Genomic DNA, 23921 nt, shown 5'->3' with positions numbered 1-23921 from the left:
ACCAGGTCCTGGACTCAGCCAACCCCCAGGTAATTCTGGAGCGTGATCCTGAGCTCCCTTTCTGACGTTCCTTTTCTCTGGCCTTCCCCACCAGGGATCCACCTATGTCCGGCTCCCTCGGGTCTCTTGGTGGGTACACCTCTTCTGGGTTCCCTGACCCTATACTTGGTCTGCCTTTCGGGTGGATTTGGTGGGGGGTCGTGGCAGATCTTGCCCACAACCTCCGGTCTCTGGCTGAGGATTGGTGCCCTCCACCAGCTTGGGATCCGGTACCCTTGTGCCAACCCTTCACCCTGTTGCTTGTATTTGGGCTCTTGGGGTTCCCTCTTCTTCCCCTCTGGGTCCTTTCCTTCTCCTCTCTCTCTTCTTTCAGGACTGCTTGACCCTCTACAACAGACTGACTGGTAGCTGTCTGCCTGTCTGACCCTGATCTAAGATGGTTCCCACCTTATATACTCCCTCTATGTGTGAGCTCAGGTGACCAGCACCCAATGAGCTCCTAGCCTTACCCAGACTGTTCCCCCTATCTGCCCCTACACTACTGGGATGTTCCACCCCCCTCCCACTCCAGCCAGGGACAGACACTATCGTACCTGCACATAAACTGGTGGGAGTACCGTTGGTCTGGCCCCCGGAAATGGGATGTATGTAGTGTATGCAGCCTACTGAGCTCAGTTCCACACTCCATCCTTACCCGGGAGTGGAATATCACACCTCTGGCTCGAGGTGCAATACCCCTGCAGCAGCCGAATCCTCAGGGTGCTACATTTGCGTCTGTTTTAACAGATAACAAGGGAAGTTGAATCCATGCTGAACCTTTCTCCAGATTTCCTGGACAGAGCCACCAATTTAAAGATGCTTTCACCTTCTCTGGCAGATGAATTCTGTTGGAGAGGGAACTGGAGATCTGTCCCAACAGGAAAGGATGTAGTTTTGAAGGACCCTTGAATGCGCTTGAGCCCAAGGTACCGCCTGAATAGATGAGGTCATGGACCCGAGGACGGACATGGCGAATCTTAATGACACTCCGCTCTGGTTCTTTAGTGCATAAACTTTCGACCTCAACTGAATCTGCTTCTCTTTTGGCAGAAAAGAGGCTTGTTGCTGAGAATCCAGGAGAATTCCCAAGAAGGTCTTTCTGGTGGAGGGAATCAGATCTGACTTTTGGTAGTTTATCAACCATCCCAAGGATTCCAGGATCTGGAGGGTCCTCTGAAGGTCTCTTTCCAAACTTGAAACCGAGGGAACCATCACCAAAAAATTGTCTAACTATGGGACGATGCAGATATTCAGTTTCCTTAGGTAAACCTACTAACTCTGCCATGATCTTTGTAAACAGGCGGGGTGCTGACGAAATGCCGAAGGGGAGTACATTGAATTGAAAATGAAGTACCTCTCGGTTCTGAGTTACAGCAAATCTGAGAAATTTTCTGTAATCTGGATGAACTGGCACGTGGTAGTAAGCCTCTGGCTGGTCTACTGTTGCCACGACAAATCCTTTTCCAATCAACGGAATCGTGGATTTTATCGACTCCATCTTGAAGCTTCTGTATTTCACATATTGGTTGAGATGTTTCAGATTGAGGATTATCCTGTAAGAACCTGAGACCTTCCTTAGCAGAAACACCAGAGAATAGTGTCCTTCTCCTTGTTCCATGCGAGGCACTGGTGAAATGACTCCCGAGTTTTGAAGCTTCTGAAGACCTAACATTAGGAGCCTGTGTAATCTTGTTGATGGTAAAGATGTTACTTTTATCCCTCTTGGAGGGTAGATGGTAAAGTCTATTTCTGCTCCTCCCGTCACCATGTCCAGTATCTTCCTGTCTGAAGATATAAGCTGCCATTGAGGAAGGAAGCTCGCAATTCTGCCTCCTACCTTCTTGGCGTCATTGTCTGTCCTGCCTAGAGCCTTGAAAGATATTCCTACCTCTTCCCCCTTTTGGGTAACTCCAGCGACCAGTTTTACCCTTGCCTCTGTACTGGAATGCTTGCTGCTGTTGTTGTTGAGGGGGAAGAAATGGTCTCTTTCTGAAACTTTTTGGATTCTTTGGCTCTGGCAGAGACTTCTTCTTGTCGGATGCTTTCTCCAACAACTCGTCTAGGACCGCCCCAAACATATACTCTCCTTTAAATGGAATGGAACAAAGCTTAGATTTTGATGCGTTGTACCCACTCCACATCTTCAACCACAGAGCTCTTCTCGTAGAATTCGATAATGCTGACGATCTTGCCGCAATCTTGACCGACTCCGCCAAGGCATCCGCTAGGAATCCAGTGGCCTTCTGCAGAAAAGGAAGAGATGCTAGGAGGTCCTCTTGAGTGGTACCTTTCCAGAGATGTTCCTCTAGTTGCTGGAGCTAGAGAAACATGGAACGAGCTACACAAGTTGAAGCGATATTAGTCTTCAGTGAAGCCGCCGATGTTTCCCGTGCCTTCCTTAGAAGGCTGTCCATCTTCCTATCCATAGGATCTTTGAACTGTGATGAGTCTTCAAAGGGAAGGGTTGTTTTCTTCGCAACCCTTGCCACCTGTACATCAACCTTCAGGACTTCCATCCATAGCTTAGCCGCCTTTTCATCTAGAGGGAATCTATCCTTCATTTCTCCTGCCATACTAAGCCTTTTCTCAGGTGACTCCCATTCATCCAAAATAAGACTCCGAATGTTGTCATGCACAGGGAACACTACCTTCTTCTTGGATTTCAGACCGCCAAACATTTCATCCTGAACTGTACGGGTTTCCTTCTCCTCTTCCACCTGCATTGTGTCTCTCACCTGCGACAACAATTCCTCCATATTCTCAGACGAAAAGTAATATTCCCTATCTTCCTCATGATCTTCACTTAGGACCCCTTCTTCCAGTTCCTCCATAGACCCTAATTCTGAATCAGAGGTCTCCCTAACCGTATATTTTCTCCTTTTGGGGGAGATGGACCTTCAGCTCTGGCTTGTGAGAAGGAGGCTAAGGAAGATTTTATTTCCTGCCGAACCATTCCCCTGACTTCTTCCATAAGGGAAGGCTGTTCTTCCTTCACAATGTTGTTAGTGCATTTCCAGCATAGGGGTTTCTTATGCCCTGAAGCCAGATTTTTTTATACAGATGGCACATTTGCGAACTGTAGTGCTTTCTCCCACTGTCGGTGCAGGATCCTTGTCTCCCTAAATTAAAAATAAAAAAGGGGAGATTTAAAATATATTTAGGATCCTGCTCAAAAGAGAGTGGGGAATAACCTAGGACCTAGTACTTACTGGGGCCAGGTTAGCGCTGGGCTCTGCAGACGCAGGCTTTGGAACAGCACCCTCCATAGTAGCAGAATATTCTGTCCTACCTTAATGGAGTCTTCTCATCTGGGCCTTTTATAGGGGAGACTGAGATCCAGCGTTAAATTTTCACCTATCCGGTGAAGGATCCTCATTTTCAGGGCAAACCACGGCTTCTCCATTTGAATTTCCCGCCGCGGACCCATGCGTTCCACGGTGGAACGCACCAGAAGTGATGTCCCACAGGCCAAAAGCCTGACTTCCGGCACGCCGCCATGGAGGACAGAGGAGACTCCGGCCGGGGAGCTACAGGAGGCCCCCAGCCCCCAAAACCCTACTCGGCTTTACCCGCAGGCGAGTGTGTGTGTGGGGGGGCCCGCTCTCAAAGAGACACGGGAGCTGCAAAGGAAGGAAGGTCGGAGGCGATCGCTCAGTGCAGCCCGGCAGGTAAATTTAATAGGGCCCCGCTTGCCGGCCACAGGCACCCCAGGTAACCTCTTCATCCCATAGGGACAGGAAAACACTGGGGATTGTAGCGGGGAGGGGCTATTTAACCTCTTGTTTTCCTGTCCCTAATTAGGATGTGCTGTCGTGGAGGGGATTGGAGAAAATAACATTATACTTACCTTCTGATGGCCCCCGGTCTTTTCTCCACTGCGTCCGGTCTCTTGTACGGCTCGCGGTGGTGTGAAAGGACCTTCTGACGCGCCCCTGGGCCTGTGTCGCGCTGCGCTGCGCATGCGGGAGCTTACCCGGAGCCGGATCTGTGGAGGGTTGTAGTCTCGTGGCGGTGACCCGGTCCGTGCCCAGGGAGTCAAACTAGACGGCAGTCCATTAGTAGTAAATGGTTGATGACTACGCCACCCGTTGAGTGCAGCCAGGGGGCTGCTGCTGCAGGGCAGACCGCTGAGGCCGATGGTGGGATTGTGCAGCGTGATAGTATAACCCCCAACGGGAGGGGTATGGCCTCAGGGCAGCCGACGTGGATGATGGGGGTAGCAGGAACCACTCAGAGACGGTACGGTGTAGTTCAGGGTCTTTACTGGTAACAACAAAAGACCCTCCCGGAGTACTTGCTAGCGGATGGGGCCTGGTCAGTCCTTGAGCAGATGGGATCTCCCCTGGCCAGGCGTAGTTGTAGGCCTCCCAAACTGACTGTACTCTTCTGGCTACCTTGCTAGGAGCTGATGTAAGTAGCCCACGTCCCTGAGTGTACCGTGTGGTGCTCACCCGTATGGCCGGTGACTCGGGGCCTTCTAATGGCTTCCGCTCCACGATGGCGGTGCTGGTCCCACGCGTGTGACCGTGCCTTCGGGCTTCTGGGCCAGAGGACCTGAAATCCCCTGCCTGACGGATTCTGCTGCTGGGCAGGAATTAGTCCCCACAGCCTCGGACTCCGGGTCCGGTAAAAAGTCTTCTTAGTCAGGGCGAACTCTGCAGCTGCCAGCCCCTGACTCCTTGTAACTGCTGTTTCTTCCTATGCTGTCTCTACTTCTTCTCTTCTTCTACTCACTCACCCTGCCTCAGCCCCAGGTTTATATAGGGGAAGTTCTTCCCCTCCCAAGACTGGGCAGGAGGTGTGGCATGCACAGGATCCCTGACTAAAGGACCTCCCACCTGCTCTCAGACATAACATTACGTTACTGTGGCAACCAGACCCCTGGGGTGTCACATTCCCCCCTAGTAAAATTTAGTACTCCGGGACTAAACACATTTAGAAAACATAACAAGGCAAAACATTAATAATACAATAAGAAAACACATAAAGATGGTTACGGCGTGTCCGCAACCGGGTGCAGTCTCTGAAGAAAGCAAGGTGTCCATTTCACCAACACAGGGAGACGTAACCAGGTAGGGGTCTGTTCTACCCCGAGTCCTTGACAGTCTTTAGTCCATCCTGGGTTACGCTCCAACTATATACAAGGATTCCCGGTAAATCCACCAAGGATTCCTAAAAACAACTAGAAATACAAAATTACACACAAGCAACTATAGACAGGTAAACATTATAAAATAGCTTAAACATTTAGATCCTCCAACGTGCGGGTAACTGGCCTCTAGTGGCCCTAGTGGACCTACGGAGCTGACTGTCTGGCCCTGAACTACAGGGTGTAGGAGCTGTCAAGGGTAAACTGGGCAGCTGTCTACCGGCTCTTTGGCTCACTAGGGGTACGGCAGGCTCACTATAAGCAGAGGGTTGATTCTCCTGTTCTACTTGTGTGGAGTCTTCTGCCTCCTGGACCGGCTGTTCTTCCAGCTCTACCCGTTGCTCCGTAGGTTCTTGGGATGATGGTTGGAGGAAGGTGAGTACGGGTACCACAACTGCACCATTGACTTGAGTCCAAGACCGAGGGAAGTCCCCGAGCACGGTACTAACCATATCTTCCCTTTCTCCCACGGGTCGATGGTCTTCTTGTTCCTCTTCAGGGTTCCTCAGTTGTTCGGGACACTTCTTCAGGTGGTCCCGGGATACAATGGCTGTGGTTTCCCCTCCGTCTTTACTGATGGTACAGACCTTCGGGTTCTCGTGGCTTGAGGGCAGTACGGTGTACGGGTCCTTCTCCCACTGGTCATCCAACTTGTGGAGCCGTCTTTTCCTCTTCAAGACCTGCTCTCCGGGTACCAGGGGAACAGCGGGAGCATACTGGTTGTAAGTCTTCTCTTGTCTTTCCCTAGCCTGACAGAGACTTCGCTCCACGCTCTCCTGTACTCTCCGGTACTGCTGCTGCCTCTCTGTGTCCCAGTCTGTTTCTGGTGAAGTGTCCTCAGGTGTCAGGACTCCCATTTCCAGGTCAACAGGTAACTTACCAGGTCTCGCCCTCATTAGGTAAGCCGGGGTACAGTTGGTGGAACCTACCGGGATGTGGTTGTATAGGTCCACCAGATCGGGCAACTTCTCAGGCCACAGACTGCGTTCTTCCAGGGGCAATGTTTTTAGAAGATCCATTACCACCTGGTTCATTTTTTCACAAAGTCCATTAGTTTGCGGATGGTAGGGTGTCGTCCTTATCTTCCGGCAGCCATACAGATTGCAGAATTCCTGGAAGACCTCCGCTTCAAAGGCAGGTCCCTGGTCCGTCAGCACTTGGTCCGGGTACCCGTGTGGACGGCAGAAGTGCTGCTGGAAGGCCCTAGCTGCTGTTTGAGCCGTTAAGTCCTTGACGGGGACGACAACCAAGAACCGGGAGTAATGATCCACGATGGTTAACGCGTAGACGTAGCCACTTCTGCTTGGGGTCAGTTTTACATGATCCAAGGCTACCAGTTCCAACGGTTGCCGGGTGACGATGGACTGCAGGGGAGTCTTCTGGCTGGCCCGGTCCTTCCTTCTCAGATTGCACGGGCCACAGTCTCTGCACCACTTCTCGATGGTTCCCCTCATGCCTACCCAGTGGAACCGCTCGCGCAGCAGGAACTCCAGCTTTTTCCACCCGAAGTGTCCAGCTCCGTCGTGGTATGCCTCCATCACCATGGCTGCGTCTCTTCGGGGCACCACTACTTGCCAGAGTAGTTTATGCGTCCGGGAGTTGACCATTCTGCGGCACAACTTCCCCTTGTAAAGGAATAGTCGACTCTTCTCCGCCCATAGTTGTTTGGCTTCCTCCGGAGCGTCTGGTTCAAGGCGAGCCTCCGGCCGAGTCAGCATCTCCTTCACCAGTCGGACGGCAGGGTCGCTGTCTTGCGTTTCCGCCCAGTTGTAGTGGGGTAAGGGGTTCAACGTAGCAGCCTGCTTACCCCTTACCCGGTGGGAATACTGGATAGTCCCATGACGGTGGAACGCAGGGAGTTCAATTTCTTCCAGTCCCTCCGGATCTTCTCCTTCGTCCGGCAGGTTGGGCATCCTGGACAGGGCGTCCGCGTTAGTATTGGAGCGTCCTGCCCGGTATTTGATTGTGAACTCGTAGTTGGACAGACGGGCCATCCACCTCTGCTCCAGGGCACCGAGTCTTGCCGTGTCCAGGTGTGTCAACGGGTTGTTATCCGTGTATACGGTGAACCGGGAAGAAGCGAGGTAATGCCTAAAGCGCTCGGTGACTGCCCATACCACGGCCAGGAACTCTAGCTTAAATGAGCTGTAATTTTCGGGGTTCCTTTCGGTGGGTCGCAGTTTTCGGCTGGCATAGGAGATCACTCGTTCTCTCCCCTGCTGAATCTGGGACAGTACGGCTCCTAGCCCGATGTTACTGGCGTCGGTGTAGAGGATGAAGGGCTGGCTATAGTCCGGGTACGCCAAGATTTCATCCCCCGTGAGGGCCATCTTCAGCTGGCGGAAGGACTCTTCTTCTAGCTTTTCCCATTTGAAGGGCGGCTTCTGGTTCTTGGCCTTCCGGGACTGGCCTATCAGGAGGTCCTGCATAGGTGCTGCCTTTTTGGTGAAACCGGGAATAAACCTTCGGTAGTAGCCTACCAACCCTAGGAACTGCCGCACTTCTTTTACGCTGGAGGGGCTTGGCCATCCCTTAATTGCGGTGATCTTATCGGGGTCGGGAGCCACTCCGTCAGCGCTCACCACGTGTCCCAGGTATTGCACCTTTGGTTTCAGGAGGTGACACTTGGAGGGTTTCACCTTTAGGCCGTAACTCGCCAGAGCTTCGAACACCTCCGCCAGGTGTTTCAGGTGGTCCTCATAAGTTTTGGAGTATACGATGACATCGTCCAGGTATAACAGGACCGTCTCGAAGTTTCTGTGGCCCAGACAGCACTCCATTAATCGTTGGAAGGTTCCTGGGGCGTTGCAGAGTCCGAACGGCATGCAGGTGAACTCGCTAAGTCCCATCGGGGTGGTGAATGCGGTCTTCTCCCGGTCCGCCTCTGCTACAGGAACCTGCCAGTACCCGCTAGTGAGATCCAAGGTAGAGAAGAAGTTAGCAGATCTTAAAGCAGCCAATGACTCCTCTATCCTTGGTAAGGGGTACGCATCATTGTGTGTGATACGGTTGATTTTCCGGTAATCTACACACATCCTCATGGTGTTGTCTTTCTTTTTCACTAAAACTAGTGGGGCTGCCCAGGGGCTACAGCTATCCCGGATTACCCCAGCCTCCTTCATGTCTCTAAGCATCCCCTTGGCGTGTTGGTAATGTGCAGGGGGTACGGGTCGATACCTCTCTTTTATGGGAGGATGATCTCCCGTGGGGATGCGGTGTTCTACCCCCTTGACTCGCCCGAAGTCTAACGGGTGTTTACTAAACACTCTCTCATACTCTTGAACCACCCGATAGACTCCTTGTTTCTGATGTGAGGGAGTGGAGTCAGTACCCAGATGTAGTTGCTGACACCAGTCCTCCATGTCTTTCTTAGAGCCGTTACCTTCCTCCGGGTGAGATGGAGGCAAGGGTTCCACAGATTGTATAGAATTTTGATTAGTGGTATATAATTTGGCTAGCGTGGCATACCGGGGCAGGTACACTTCCCTCTCCCCGATATTTATTATGCGAACGGGCACCCTCCCATGGCGTACATTGACCACCCCCCGTGCTGTCAAAATGGTGGGCCTACTGTCTGAGTAAACTGGTTCTACCATTGCCTGGTAATCTCTACCTCTCAGACCAATAGCTGCCCGGCACCAAATCATCATTTCACTTTTTGGGGGCATGGCAATAGGAAAAGGGTCACACATTCTTACGCTACCAATCTCACCGCCGGAGAGTTCCACTTGTTGCCGTTGCATCAGTGCCCGGATCTCTTTCTGGAGCACCCGCTGCTCGCCGGAGCTGGCGTTCTTGGCAACCTGCTGTAAAAGGAAAATCACCTCTGCAAGACAATTTTCAATTACGTTAGTTCCTAGAGTTATTTTTGGGTGACTCTCATGTTTATCAATATCTACAATGATCAGTCCCTGTGCGGCCAGTTCGACTCTACCGATTTTGAGGGTCACCTCTTTAAATCCGATCTGTGGCACGGGCTGGCCATTGCTGGCGATGATACTCAAGTCGTCGTCAGGGTAGCGGGTAATATCCGAGTCATTCCAGTACTGCTTGAAGAGCACGTACGGGATGGTGGTGACCTGTGACCCGGTATCCAGTAGGGCACTCATGGGAATGCCATCCAGTACCACAGGCAAGACTGGACGTCCTCCCACATATCTGTCGCGCCAGTTCGATGGGCCTGGTGATCTTTTTCCTGGGGGTTGGCCCTCTACCCCAGGTTGTGCCCGTTTAAAGAACAGTACCTTTCCATATGTCCGGGTTGATTGCAGCGGCGGCAGATGGGTCGTCCGTCCTCGCTGTATCGGTCACTGGGTCTTCCTCTGGCCGGTGGGGTCCTCCTTGGTCGACGCCACGGGATGTCCTCCGGTCCGGATGCCAGCTGGATCTTCCCTGGGGTGGAAACCTGTAAAGACTGCACAGTTCGGGTTAGCGCAGCAACGCTCTTAACTAGCTCTTGGACCTGATGGTGTAGGTCTGGAGCCGGGTCATTGTCCAAAGCCTGCGCATGAGCTCCCACAGGCCCTGTCGACAAGGGCGCCGCCTCCTGGTGGTAAGTGATAGCTGGGCGCCTGTGGGTCACAACGCCACCCGGTGCTGGTTCTCGGAGCACCCGGATAGCTCTATCCTTGAACTGTGCAAAGTCCAGATGGGGATCCTGTAAGGCCATTGCCCGCAACTGGGTTCGGTGGGCATTGCAATATAAACCCTCTATAAGTTGTTCAGTCAACAGCCTGTCCTCGTTTCCCACCCCATCAGGGTCGGTCTGCTTTATGGCCCTCAGGGCCTCTTGTAGGTTTAGTGCATAGTCCCTTATACTCTCATGCGCTCGCTGCTTGCACCCGTAGAATCTAAGCTTGATCTCGGCTGAGGTGCGGGTATCGAAGGTGTCCCTCAGCCGGGTTAGTATCTCTGCGACAGTCCTCCTCCCAGGTGGCCAAGATTTTACTTCTCTTTTGGCTGCCCCGGTTAGTTGGGCCACCAGGATGCTCACTTTTTGCTCTTCTGTGAGGGGGTACACCTGGAAGAGGCTATCCAGCTTTTCTCTAAAGTCATGCAGGGTATGTGACTCCCCTGAGTACTGGGGTAGCCAAGCTGCTCCCGGGATATAGGGCATGGTGAAGGGCATAACTGCAGCAGCGGTAGCGCTGGCAGGGGTTGAGGCAGTGAAGCTCTCCTCCGTATCCGACATCTTCCTCCCCCCTAGTGGACCGTGGCCTACCTTGCGATGATCCTCTTCCGTAGGCCGCGGCTCCGCAGTGGATCGTCAGGGTTGAGGACCTTCCGTCGCGCTCCTGTGACGTCGGCGTCTGCTGGGCTCCTTCCAGGACCTTACGCAACGTCCGGACGTGAGGCGGGGCTTCAGTTCTCGCGCGCTTTCGGAGTCCACGCCCCTCTTCTTCCCGCGCGGCGTCCTCAAGATGGCGTCCAATGGCGGGAAAACTCCACGGATGGCGGGAAGAAGGTCGAAGATGGCGCCGGATGGCGGGAAAACTTCGCGGATGGCGGGAAGAAGGTAGAAGATGGCGCCGGATGGCGGGAAACCTCCACGGATAGCGGGAATCTTCACCACTGGTAAGTTTGAACAGTCTTTGCTTTTCAGGCACGCAGTACCCGGTGGTTGCGGGCACGAAATCCTGCCGGCTACGCCAAAGTTGACGCGCCCCTGGGCCTGTGTCGCGCTGCGCTGCGCATGCGGGAGCTTACCCGGAGCCGGATCTGTGGAGGGTTGTAGTCTCGTGGCGGTGACCCGGTCCGTGCCCAGGGAGTCAAACTAGACGGCAGTCCATTAGTAGTAAATGGTTGATGACTACGCCACCCGTTGAGTGCAGCCAGGGGGCTGCTGCTGCAGGGCAGACCGCTGAGGCCGATGGTGGGATTGTGCAGCGTGATAGTATAACCCCCAACGGGAGGGGTATGGCCTCAGGGCAGCCGACGTGGATGATGGGGGTAGCAGGAACCACTCAGAGACGGTACGGTGTAGTTCAGGGTCTTTACTGGTAACAACAAAAGACCCTCCCGGAGTACTTGCTAGCGGATGGGGCCTGGTCAGTCCTTGAGCAGATGGGATCTCCCCTGGCCAGGCGTAGTTGTAGGCCTCCCAAACTGACTGTACTCTTCTGGCTACCTTGCTAGGAGCTGATGTAAGTAGCCCACGTCCCTGAGTGTACCGTGTGGTGCTCACCCGTATGGCCGGTGACTCGGGGCCTTCTAATGGCTTCCGCTCCACGATGGCGGTGCTGGTCCCACGCGTGTGACCGTGCCTTCGGGCTTCTGGGCCAGAGGACCTGAAATCCCCTGCCTGACGGATTCTGCTGCTGGGCAGGAATTAGTCCCCACAGCCTCGGACTCCGGGTCCGGTAAAAAGTCTTCTTAGTCAGGGCGAACTCTGCAGCTGCCAGCCCCTGACTCCTTGTAACTGCTGTTTCTTCCTATGCTGTCTCTACTTCTTCTCTTCTTCTACTCACTCACCCTGCCTCAGCCCCAGGTTTATATAGGGGAAGTTCTTCCCCTCCCAAGACTGGGCAGGAGGTGTGGCATGCACAGGATCCCTGACTAAAGGACCTCCCACCTGCTCTCAGACATAACATTACGTTACTGTGGCAACCAGACCCCTGGGGTGTCACACTTCCATGACGTCATTTAGTCATGTGACAGGTCACGCGACCGCCGTGACCTGTTGAACATTCGCAACAAGACCACAGAGAAACAAATCAAGAAGAAAGGTCACACTCACCGGAGTGTTGATCAGGTTCAGGAGATACTTCTTTCCCTCGTAAGTGTAAAACAGAGACGCAGTCTGGGCCTTCACCGTAATCCCGCGCTCCCTCTCCACCTGCAGCTTGTCCAGAACTTGCTTATTGGAGGAGGCTTTTGGAATACACCCTGAGGGAAGGAGCGAGACACCAGAATCCACACTGTTAGCTCGTAGTGGCAGTGTCTCCCTCCATACTAGTCTGTCAATGGTAGCTTGTTTCTGTGTTTTATATATGTATTTTAGGTGTGTAAACCCTCTTCATGTGTACAGCAGCCTGGAATGAACGCTGCTTAAAAAATAAATAATAGAGTAAGGCCTCATTCAGACTTTCATCAGCTTTGTTTTGCATCTGAGAAGTTCTAAACTTTGATTTGGATCAAAATCTGACAGGTCAACGTGTTTCGGTGAAAAATACACGGTCCGCAGAAATATGTGAACAGCCCTAGACTATAATAGATATGAGTTCTGTGAAAAACATGGATCGAGCTCATACGAAATCCAACATTTCATTCTATAAATCTACATAAATTAAGTAACGTGCCAAATTGCTTTTTTTTTGGTTTATGTTTTGCGTGTACGGAGGGAAAGTTCCCAGTGCTAGTGTCTAGCTCACTGATTTTCCTTGCTGCGTGCCTGACATCCCAAAAAACTGACAGTGAGCTATCAATCAAGATAAAGAGGCTGGTGCTGGGCAGGGAAGCAACCTTGGAAGGCTGAGGCTTGGTTAGTGCTCCGTTACACCCAGAACACTCAGAAATGCAGCAACAGATAAAAGATATAGAGGTGTCTATGGATTTAGCTTTCCAAATCCTGCATGGTCATGAATGGGAATTGGAGGGAGGGGTATATCTGATGGATTCCCTTAAATTGTTAATTGGCAATTGCAGTTCACATAGTTGCATATTACTTAATCATTAGAGCTACAAAAATTTGCACTTCAAGCACCAGTAAAACAGAGGCCAAAAAAGATTCCTTAGAGGCATCTGGTCACTATTAGTGATGATCGAGCGTGTTCTATCAACCCCTTCGGCGAACACGCTCGGGTGCTCGCCGAGTATTTTGGCATGCTCGGCATTTCTTTTAAGGTCGCCGTGCCTGCAAGTGTCACGGCTGTTAGACAGCGTGCTCGCTGAATGGGTTCATAGAACACGCTCGATCATCACTAGTCACTATACATTAGTATACAATAAAAACAACATATTACATAGTGAATAACACAGGCACTATTCAATACAGCAGGGTTGAGGTGTACTTTGTGGAACAAAATTACAGCATTTTTGAAATACACCATTCACTTTACTGTGCAACATATAGAAAAAAAAGGGCGATGAATTCCAAATAAAGTGAAATGGTGCAGAAGAAAACAAAAACATTTTACTGCTTTTAAAAAATTCTAAACTTTGCAAACAAATTGTTTGGCTTGTGTTTCAATTTTCTAAGACCGTTTTTAATACCATTTTGGGGTACAACTTTTTGATTGCTCCATCAAATGAATAGTCGTAAGTTACTTACCGGTAACGGGATTTTTCAGAGACCATGACAGCACCACGAGAGAGGAGATCCGCCCACCAAGGAGAGGAAACCTACAGGCTTTAAAGGGCGCCACCTCTCTCCCGCCTCAGTTTGGATTACAGAGCATTGAGAGGACAGCCAGGTTAATAAACCCAGCAAACAATCACAAAATTGCCATACCAGACGACACCTATTGAGTGTGAGATTATAATTAATAAAAGGGGAGTGTTCCCACAAACGTGAAGGGAGGGAATATAAGGGTGCTGTCATGGTCTCCGAAAAATCCCATTACCGGTATGTAATTTAAGGTGTTATCGGTCGACCATGACAGTGTGTCACCCTGTCCTGGATGCCACAAGTGTAATTAAAGCTGTGTCTGAGAGAAAGGGGGAGGTTCTCTAGTCAGGGGAACATTAGCATGCAATGCCTCCTGTCTCAGGCCAGTAGGGGGAGCTGGCTGCCCCTATAAAAGCTGGTACTGGGGGCAGGGTTAGAGAGAACTTGATGGCCTGTCTCAGCACTGAGACTTGTCCCAGAGCAGAGCAGGGACAGACAGTTTTATTGCACCTAAGAGGAAGTGTGGCAGGAGGAGAGCCACAAGCCAGAGACAAGAGGCGAAGAGAGCCTGTCTTGGCAGATCACGGACTTAATTTACCAGACTTTGGTGTCTGAGGCTGGGAGGATTCCACATTCTCCAGCAGATAACCAGTCCGCAAGGGACTGTATATTCCTTGGCCTAAGAAGCCTGGAGGCCCTGCCACAACAGAAGGGACCAGCAGAGCCGTACAAGGCTGGGAGCAGAAAGGAACCCACGTCGCAGGCCATACAGGCGAGAATACACGGAGAGCTCGGAAACGTGGGCTGTTATCCTATAAGGAGGAGATAGCCAGAAGGAGCACAGAAAGCACGGTAGGCCTACACCCTCACCCTGACCAGGGCCAATTTCCCCATTGCTCTCAGACATCCAGGTCCCCTCCTAGCCGGGACTGTTTATGGGTCAGTTTACCTGCTTTAGTAAAGACCCTGGACTGCAACCTGTTGTCTGTGTGCTCCTTGCTCCTCCAGCACTATCAGCACTGGGACTCTCACTACCATCACTCCCAACTTCCACTATACTGCCCTGGGGCCACACTCTTCCCGTGGGGAGTCACACTACCCTAGCTGCACACCTCATCAGCCCCAGCGGTCTGCATGCAGCGGCGGTTCCTAATAACCGCAATCCACGGGTGGCGTAGTCGGACATAATCAATAGCACATAACGGACTACCACTGGCCTGACCACCCTGAGCCACGGAACCGGGTTGCCACTACTACTCCCATCGTTCCCCTATTACCCGGATCCGAGTGCCCCACGGCCCAGGGGGCGAGTCAGCTTTGGCGTAGTCGGCAGGATTTCGTGCCCGCAACCACCGGGTACTGCGTGCCTTCAAAAGACTGTCATACCTGCCGTGGTGAAGGTTCCCGCCATCCGGAGCCGTTTCCCGCCATCTTCAGTCGGTTCCCGCCATCTTCAGCTGTTTTCCCGCCATCCGAAGTCGTTTTCCCGCCGTCGGACGCCATCTTCAGGACGCCGCGCGGGAAGAAGAGGGGCGTGGACGTCCAAACCGCGCGAGATCCGAAGCTCCGCCCCACGCACCGACGCTGCACAAGGTCCTGGAAGGGAGAGAGAACGACGCTGACGTCATCAGGACGCGACGCAAGGTCCTCGTCCAGAGCAGCAGCAGCGGAGCCGCGGCCTACAGAAGAGGATCGTCGGAAGGTAGGCCACGCTTAACTAGGGGGGAGGAAGATGTCGGACACAGAGGCGCCCACTACCACCAACGCAGCTGCAGCAGCGGTGATGCCATTTTCCCTGCCCTACATCCCTGGAGCGGCCTGGCTGCCCAAGTACTCAGGGGAGCCCCATGCCCTAACTGACTTTAAGGAAAGGCTGTACAGTTTGTTCCAGGTTTACCCCCTGACAGAGGAACAGAAGGTCAGCATATTGACAGGGCAGTTAACTGGCGCAGCCCAAAGGGAGGTAAAATCATGGCCCACTGAGGAGAAAAGGACTGTGAAGGGTATTCTGGCCTGGCTGCGGGGTACCTTTGACACACGTACCTCCGCTGAAATTAAAATGAGGTTCTATGGATGTAAGCAGCGGGCACAGGACAGCATCAGAGACTATGCCCTCAATTTGCAGGAAGCCCTGAGGGCCATCCAACAAGCTGAATCTGGCAGCGTGCAGGATACGGATAAGCTCCTAACAGAACAGTTCATAGAAGGTCTGCTGTCTAGCACCCACAGGACCCAGCTGCGCCTCATGTTCTTTCAGAACCCTGATCTGACCTTGGCCCAATTTAAGGACAGGGCCATAAGGGTGCTCCGTGAAACCGCAACCAGTGGCGCTATAAACCCCTGGCACCCTGCTCTCACCTACCACCAGGAGGCGGCGCCCTCCTCTATGGACTCCGTGGAGGCTGATGCACAGGCCCTGAACCAAGCCCCGTCGAAAGACCTGCACCACCAAGTCCAGGAGCTTACCAGGAGCGTCGCGGCGTTTGACGCACCCCTGGGCCTGTGTCGCACAGCGTTGCGCATGCAGGAGCTTACCCGGAGCCGGATCTGTTGAGGGTTGTAGTCTCGTGGCGGTGACCCGGTCCGTGCCCAGGGAGTCAGACTAAGTGGCGTTGTATTAGCGGTAGATGTTGGACGACTACGCCACCCATTGAATGCAGCTATGGAGCTGCCGCTGCAGGGCAGACCGCTGAGGCCGGTGGTAGGATTGTGCAGCGTGGTAGTATCACCCCCAACGGGAGGGGTATGGCCTCAGGGCAGCCGACGTGGATGATGGGGGTAGCAGGAATCACTCAGAGACGATGCGGTGTAGTTCAGGGTCTTTACTGGTGATAAAGATAGACCCTCCCGGAGTACTGGCTAGCAATCGGGGCCTGGTCAGTCCTTGAGCAGATGGGATCTCCCCTGGCCAGGCGGAGTTGTAGGCCTCCCAAACTGACTGTACTCTTCTGGCTACCTTGCTAGAGGCGGGTATAAGTAGCCCACGTCCCTGAGTGTACCGTGTGGTGCTCACCCGTATGGCCGGTGACTCGGGGCCTTCTAGTGGCGTCCGCTCCACGACGGCGGTGCTGGTCCCACGCGTGTGACCGTGCCTTCGGGTTTCTTGGCCAGAGGACCTGAAATCCCCTGCCGGGCGGTTTCTGCTGCTGGGTAAAGATTAGTCCTCACAGCCTCGGACTCCGGGTCCGGTGATAGCTTCTCAGTCAGGGCGAGCTCTGCAGCTGCCAGCCCCTGACTCCTTATAGCACTGCTCCCACAGAGCTCCTGATGTTCTTCTCCTATATCTGCTGCTCTTCTCTGTCTCTACTTCTTCTCTACTCACTAACCCTGCCTCAGCCCTAGGTTTATATAGGGGAAGTTCTTCCCCTCCCAGGACTGGGCAGGAGGTGTGGCATGCATAGGATTCCTGACCAAGAGACCTCCCACCTGCTCTCAGACGTAATATCTCTATCACTGTGGCAACCAGACCCCTGGGGTGTCACATTCCCCCCTAGTGAAATTTAGTACTCCGGGACTAAACATATTTTTTAGAAAAACATAACAAGGTATAAACAATAATAATGCAATAAGAAAAACACATAAAGATGGTTACGGCGTGTCCGCAACCGGGTGCAGTTTTGAAGAAAAGCAAGGTGTCCATTTCACCAAAACAGGGAGACGTAACCAGGTAGGGGTCTGTCCTGCCCCGAGTCCGTAACAGTCTTTAGTCCATTCCTAGGTTACGCTCCAACCAATTGTACAAGGATTCCCGGTAAATCCACCAAGGACTCCTAAAAATAACTAGAAACACATAATTATTTACAAGTAACAGACAGGTGACCACAAATAAAACAATTTAAACACTTCAAATCCTCCAACGTGCGGGTAACTGGCCTCTAGTGGCCCTAGTGGACCTACGGAGCTGACTGTCTGACCCTGAACTACAGGGTGTAGGAGCTGTCAAGGGTAAACTGGGCAGCTGTCTACGGGCTCTTTGGCTCACTAGGAGTACGGCAGGCTCACTATGAGCAGAGGGTTGATCCTCCTGTTCTGCTTGTGTGGAGTCTGCTGCCTCCTGGACCGGCTGCTCTTCCAGCTCTACCTGTTGCTCCGTAGGCACTTGGGATGCTGGTTGGAGGAACGTGAGGACGGGTACCACAACTGCACCATTGACTTGAGTCCAGGACCGAGGGAAGTCTCCGAGCACAGTACTAACCATATCTTCCCTTTCCTCTACGGGTCGAGGGTCTTCTTGCTCTCCTTCTGGGTTCCGTAGCTGTTCGGGACACTTCTTCAGGTGATCCCGGGATACAATGGCTGTGGTTTCCCCTCCGTCTTTACTGATGGTACAGACCTTTGGGTTGTCGTGGCTTGAGGGCAGTACGGTGTACGGGTCCTTCTCCCACTGGTCGTCCAACTTGTGGAGCCGTCTCTTCCTCTTCAAGACCTGCTCTCCGGGTACCAGGGAAACAGCGGGAGCATACTGGTTGTAAGTTTTCTCTTGTCTTTCCCTAGCGAGACAGAGACTTCGCTCCACGCTCTCCTGTACTTTCCGGTACTGCTGCTGCCTCTCTGTGTCCCAGTCTGCTTCCGGTGAAGTGTCCTCGGGTGTCAGGACTCCCATCTCCAGGTCAACAGGTAGCTTACCAGGCCTTGCCCTCATTAGGTAAGCCGGGGTACAGTTGGTGGAACCTACAGGGATGTAGTTGTATAGGTCCACCAGGTCGGGCAGCTTCTCAGGCCACAGACTGCGTTCTTCCAGGGGCAACGTTTTCAGAAGATCCATTACCACCTGGTTCATTTTCTCACAAAGTCCATTAGTTTGCGGATGATAGGGTGTCGTCCTTATCTTCCGGCAGCCATACAGATTGCAGAATTCCTGGAAGACCTCCGCTTCAAAGGCAGGTCCCTGGTCCGTCAGCACTTGGTCCGGGTACCCGTGTGGACGGCAGAAGTGCTGCTGGAAGGCTCTAGCTGCTGTTTGAGCTGTTAAGTCCTTAACGGGGACGACAACCAAGAACCGGGAGTAATGATCCACAATGGTTAACGCGTAGACGTAGCCACTTCTGCTTGGGGTTAGTTTTGCATGATCCAAGGCTACCAGTTCCAACGGCTGCTTGGTGACGATGGACTGAAGGGGGGTCTTCTGGCTGGCACGGTCCTTCCTTCTTAGGTTGCACGGGCCACAGTCTCTGCACCACCTCTCGATGGTTCCCCTCATGCCTACCCAGTGGAACCGCCCGCGCAGCAGGAACTCCAGCTTCTTCCATCCGAAGTGTCCAGCCCCGTCGTGGTATGCCTCCATCACCATGGCTGCGTCTCTTCGTGGCACCACTACTTGCCAGATTAGTTCATGCGTCCGGGAGTTAACCATTCTGCGGCACAACTTCCCCTTGTAAAGGAACAGTCGACTCTTCTCAGCCCACAGTTGTTTGGCTTCCTCCGGAGCGTCTGGGTCAAGGCGAGCCTCTGGCCGAGTCAGCATCTCCTTCACCAGTCGGACGGCAGGGTCACTGTCTTGCGTTTCCTCCCAGTTGTAGTGAGGCAAGGGGTTAAACGTAGCGGCTTGCTTACTCTTTACCCGATGGGAATACTGGATAGTCCCATGACGGTGGAACGCAGTGAGTTCGACTTCTTCCAGTCCCTCTGGATCTTCTCCTACGTCCGGTAGGTTTGGCATCCTGGACAGGGCGTCCGCGTTGGTATTGGAGCGTCCTGCCCGGTATTTGATTGTGAACTCGTAGTTGGACAGACGGGCCATCCATCTCTGCTCTAGGGCACCGAGTCTTGCCGTGTCCAGGTGTGTCAACGGGTTGTTATCCGTGTACACGGTGAACCGGGAAGAAGCGAGGTAGTGCTTAAAGCGTTCGGTGACTGCCCACACCACTGCCAGGAACTCTAGCTTAAATGAGCTGTAATTCTCAGGGTTTCTTTCGGTGGGTCGCAGTTTTCGACTGGCGTAAGCGATTACTCGTTCTTTCCCCTGCTGGATCTGGGACAGTACGGCTCCTAGCCCGATGTTACTTGCGTCGGTGTAGAGGATAAAGGGCTGGCTGTAATCAGGGTACGCCAGGATTTCATCCCCCGTGAGGGCCATCTTCAGCTGGCGGAAGGACTCTTCTTCTAACTTCTCCCATTTGAAGGGCGGCTTCTGGTTCTTGGCCTTCCGGGACTGGCCTATCAGGAGGTCCTGCATAGGAGCTGCCTTTTTGGTGAAACCGGGGATGAATCTGCGGTAATAGCCTACCAACCCGAGGAACTGCCGCACTTCCTTTACACTGGAGGGACTTGGCCATTCCTTAATTGCGGTGATCTTATCAGGGTCGGGAGCCACTCCGTCAGCGCTCACCACGTGTCCCAGGTACTGCACCTTTGGTTTTAGGAGGTGACACTTGGAGGGTTTTACCTTTAGGCCGTAGTTTGCCAGAGCTTCGAACACTTCCGCCAGGTGTTTCAGGTGGTACTCATAAGTCTTGGAATATACGATGACATCGTCCAGGTACAACAGGACCGTCTCGAAGTTTCTGTGGCCCAGACAGCACTCCATTAATCGTTGAAAGGTTCCTGGTGCGTTACAGAGTCCGAACGGCATGCAGGTAAACTCGCTAAGTCCCATCGGGGTGGTGAATGCGGTCTTCTCCCGGTCCGCCTCTGCTACAGGAACCTGCCAGTACCCGCTAGTGAGATCCAAGGTAGAGAAGAAGTTAGCAGATCTTAAAGCAGCCAAAGACTCCTCTATCCTTGGTAAGGGGTACGCATCCTTGTGTGTGATATGGTTGATTTTCCGGTAATCTACACACATCCTCATGGTGTTGTCTTTCTTTTTGACTAAGACTAGTGGAGCTGCCCAGGGGCTACAGCTATCCCAAATCACCCCAGCCTCCTTCATGTCCCTAAGCATCCCCTTGGCGTGTTGGTAGTGTGCAGGGGGTACGGGTCGATACCTCTCTTTTATGGGAAGATGGTCTCCCGTGGGGATGTGGTGTTCTACCCCCTTGACTCGCCCGAAGTCTAACGGGTGTTTACTAAACACTCTCTCGTACTCTTGAACCACCCGATAGACTCCCTGTCTCTGGTGTGAGGGAGTGGAGTCAGTACCCAAATGTAGTTGCTGACACCAGTCCTCCATTGTTTCCTTAGAGCCGTTACCTTCCTCCGGGGAAGATGGAGGCAAGGGTTCTACGGACTGTATGGAATTTTGATTGATGGTATACAATTTGGCTAGCGTGGCATACCGGGGCAGGTACACTTCCCTCTTCCCGATATTTATTATGCGAACGGGCACCCTCCCATGGCGTACATTGACCACCCCCCGTGCTGTCAAAATGGTGGGCCTACTGTCTGAGTAAACTGGTTCTACCATTGCCTGGTAATCTCTACCTCTCAGACCAATAGCTGCCCGGCACCAAATCATCATTTCACTTTTTGGGGGCATGGCAATAGGGAAAGGGTCACACATTCTTACGCTACCAATCTCACCACCGGAGAGTTCTATCTGTTGCCGTCGCATCAGTGCCCGGATCTCTTTCTGGAGCACTCGCTGCTGGCCGGAGCTGGCGTTCTTGGCAACCTGCTGTAAAAGGAAAATCACCTCTGCAAGACAATTTTCAATTACATTAGTTCCTAGAGTTATCTTTGGGTGACTCTCGTGCTTGTCAATGTCTACAATGATCAGTCCCTGTGCCACCAGTTCAACTCTACCGATTTTAATGGTCACCTCTTTAAATCCAATCTGTGGCACGGGCTGACCATTGCTGGCGGTGATACTCAAATCGTCGTCAGGGTAGCGGGTGATATCCGAGTCATTCCAGTACTGCTTGAAGAGCACGTACGGGATAGTGGTAACCTGTGACCCGGTGTCCAGTAGGGCACTCATAGGGATGCCATCCAGTACCACAGGCAAGACTGGACGTCCTCCCACATATTTGTCGCGCCAGTTCGATGGGCCTGATGATCTTTTTCCTGGGGTTTGGCCCTCTACCCCAGGTTGTGCCAGTTTAAAGGACAGTACCTTGCCATATGTCCGGGTTGATTGCAGCGGCGGCAGATGGGTTGTCCGTCCTTGTTGTATCGGTCGCTGGGTCTTCCTCTGGCCGGTGGGGTCCTCCTTGGTCGACGCCACGGGATGTCCTCCGGTCCGGATGCCAGCTGGATCTTCCCTGGAGTGGAAACCTGTAAAGACTGCACAGTTCGGGTTAGCGCGGCAACGCTTTTAGCTAGCTCTTGGACCTGATGGTGCAGGTCTGGAGCCGGGTCATTGTTCAAAGCCTGCGCATCAGCTCCCACAGGCCCTGCCGACAAGGGTGCCGCCTCCTGGTGGTAAGTGGTAGTGGGGCGTCTGTGGGTCACAACGCCACCTGGTGCCGGTTCTCGGAGCACCCGGATGGCTCTGTCCTTGAACTGTGCAAATCCCAGATGAGGGTCCTGTAAGGCCATTGCCCGCAACTGGGTTCGGTGGGCATTGCAATATAAACCCTCTATAAATTGTTCAGTCAACAGCCTGTCCTCGTCTCCCACGCCGTCAGGGTCGGTCTGCTTAATGGCTCTCAGGGCCTCTTGTAGGTTCAGGGCATAATCCCTTATACTCTCGTGTGCTCGCTGCTTGCACCCGTAGAATCTAAGCTTGATCTCGGCTGAGGTGCGGGTATCAAAGGTGTCCCTCAGCCGGGTTAGTATCCCTGCAACAGTCCTCCCCCCAGGTGGCCAGGACTTTACCTCCCTTTGGGCTGCCCCGGTTAATTGGGCCACCAGGATGCTCACTTTTTGCTCTTCTGTGAGGGGATACACCTGGAAGAGGCTATCCAGCTTTTCTCTAAAGTCATGCAGGGTATGTGACTCCCCTGAGTACTGGGGTAGCCAGGCCGCTCCCGGGATATAGGGCATGGTGAAAGGCATGACTGCAGCAGCGGTGGCGCTGGCGGGGGTTGAGGCAGTGAAGCTCTCCTCCGTATTCGACATCTTCCTCCCCCCTAGTGGACTGTGGCCTACCTTGCGATGATCCTCTTCCGTAGGCCGCGGCTCCGCAGTGGATCGTCAGGGTTGAGGACCTTCCGTCGCGCTCCTGTGACGTCGGCGTCTGCTGGGCTCCTTCCAGGACCTTACGCAACGTCCGGACGTGAGGCGGGGCTTCAGTTCTCGCGCGCTTTCGGAGTCCACGCCCCTCTTCTTCCCGCGCGGCGTCTTCAAGATGGCGTCCAACGGCGGGAAAACTCCACGGATGGCGGGAAGAAGGCAGAAGATGGCGCCGGATGGCGGGAAAACTTCGCGGATGGCGGGAAGAAGGTAGAAGATGGCGCCGGATGGCGGGAAACCTCCACGGATGGCGGGAATCTTCACCACTGGTAAGTTTGAACAGTCTTTTTCAGGCACGCAGTACCCGGTGGTTGCGGGCACGAAATCCTGCCGACTACGCCAAAAGTTGACGCACCCCTGGGCCTGTGTCGCACAGCGTTGCACATGCAGGAGCTTACCCGGAGCCGGATCTGTTGAGGGTTGTAGTCTCGTGGCGGTGACCCGGTCTGTGCCCAGGGAGTCAGACTAAGTGGCGTTGTATTAGCGGTAGATGTTGGACGACTACGCCACCCGTTGAATGCAGCTATGGAGCTGCCGCTGCAGGGCAGACCGCTGAGGCCGGTGGTAGGATTGTGCAGCGTGGTAGTATCACCCCCAACGGGAGGGGTATGGCCTCAGGGCAGCCGACGTGGATGATGGGGGTAGCAGGAATCACTCAGAGACGATGCGGTGTAGTTCAGGGTCTTTACTGGTGATAAAGATAGATCCTCCCGGAGTACTGGCTAGCGATCGGGGCCTGGTCAGTCCTTGAGCAGATGGGATCTCCCCTGGCCAGGCGGAGTTGTAGGCCTCCCAAACTGACTGTACTCTTCTGGCTACCTTGCTAGAGGCGGGTATAAGTAGCCTACGTCCCTGAGTGTACCGTGTGGTGCTCACCCGTATGGCCGGTGACTCGGGGCCTTCTAGTGGCGTTCGCTCCACGACGGCGGTGCTGGTCCCACGCGTGTGACCGTGCCTTCGGGTTTCTTGGCCAGAGGACCTGAAATCCCCTGCCGGGCGGTTTCTGCTGCTGGGTAAAGATTAGTCCCCACAGCCTCGGACTCCGGGTCCGGTGATAGCTTCTCAGTCAGGGCGAGCTCTGCAGCTGCCAGCCCCTGACTCCTTATAGCACTGCTCCCACAGAGCTCCTGATGTTCTTCTCCTATATCTGCTGCTCTTCTCTGTCTCTACTTCTTCTCTACTCACTAACCCTGCCTCAGCCCTAGGTTTATATAGGGGAAGTTCTTCCCCTCCCAGGACTGGGCAGGAGGTGTGGAATGCATAGGAATCCTGACCAAGAGACCTCCCACCTGCTCTCAGACGTAATATCTCTATCACTGTGGCAACCAGACCCCTGGGGTGTCACACGTTGACCAG

The sequence above is a fragment of the Phyllobates terribilis genome, unplaced genomic scaffold (genome assembly GCF_046119375.1).
Source record: "Phyllobates terribilis strain yellow unplaced genomic scaffold, ASM4611937v1 Scaffold_13__5_contigs__length_258822181, whole genome shotgun sequence".
Lineage (NCBI taxonomy): Eukaryota > Metazoa > Chordata > Amphibia > Anura > Dendrobatidae > Phyllobates > Phyllobates terribilis.
This window is presented reverse-complemented; position numbering follows the sequence as displayed.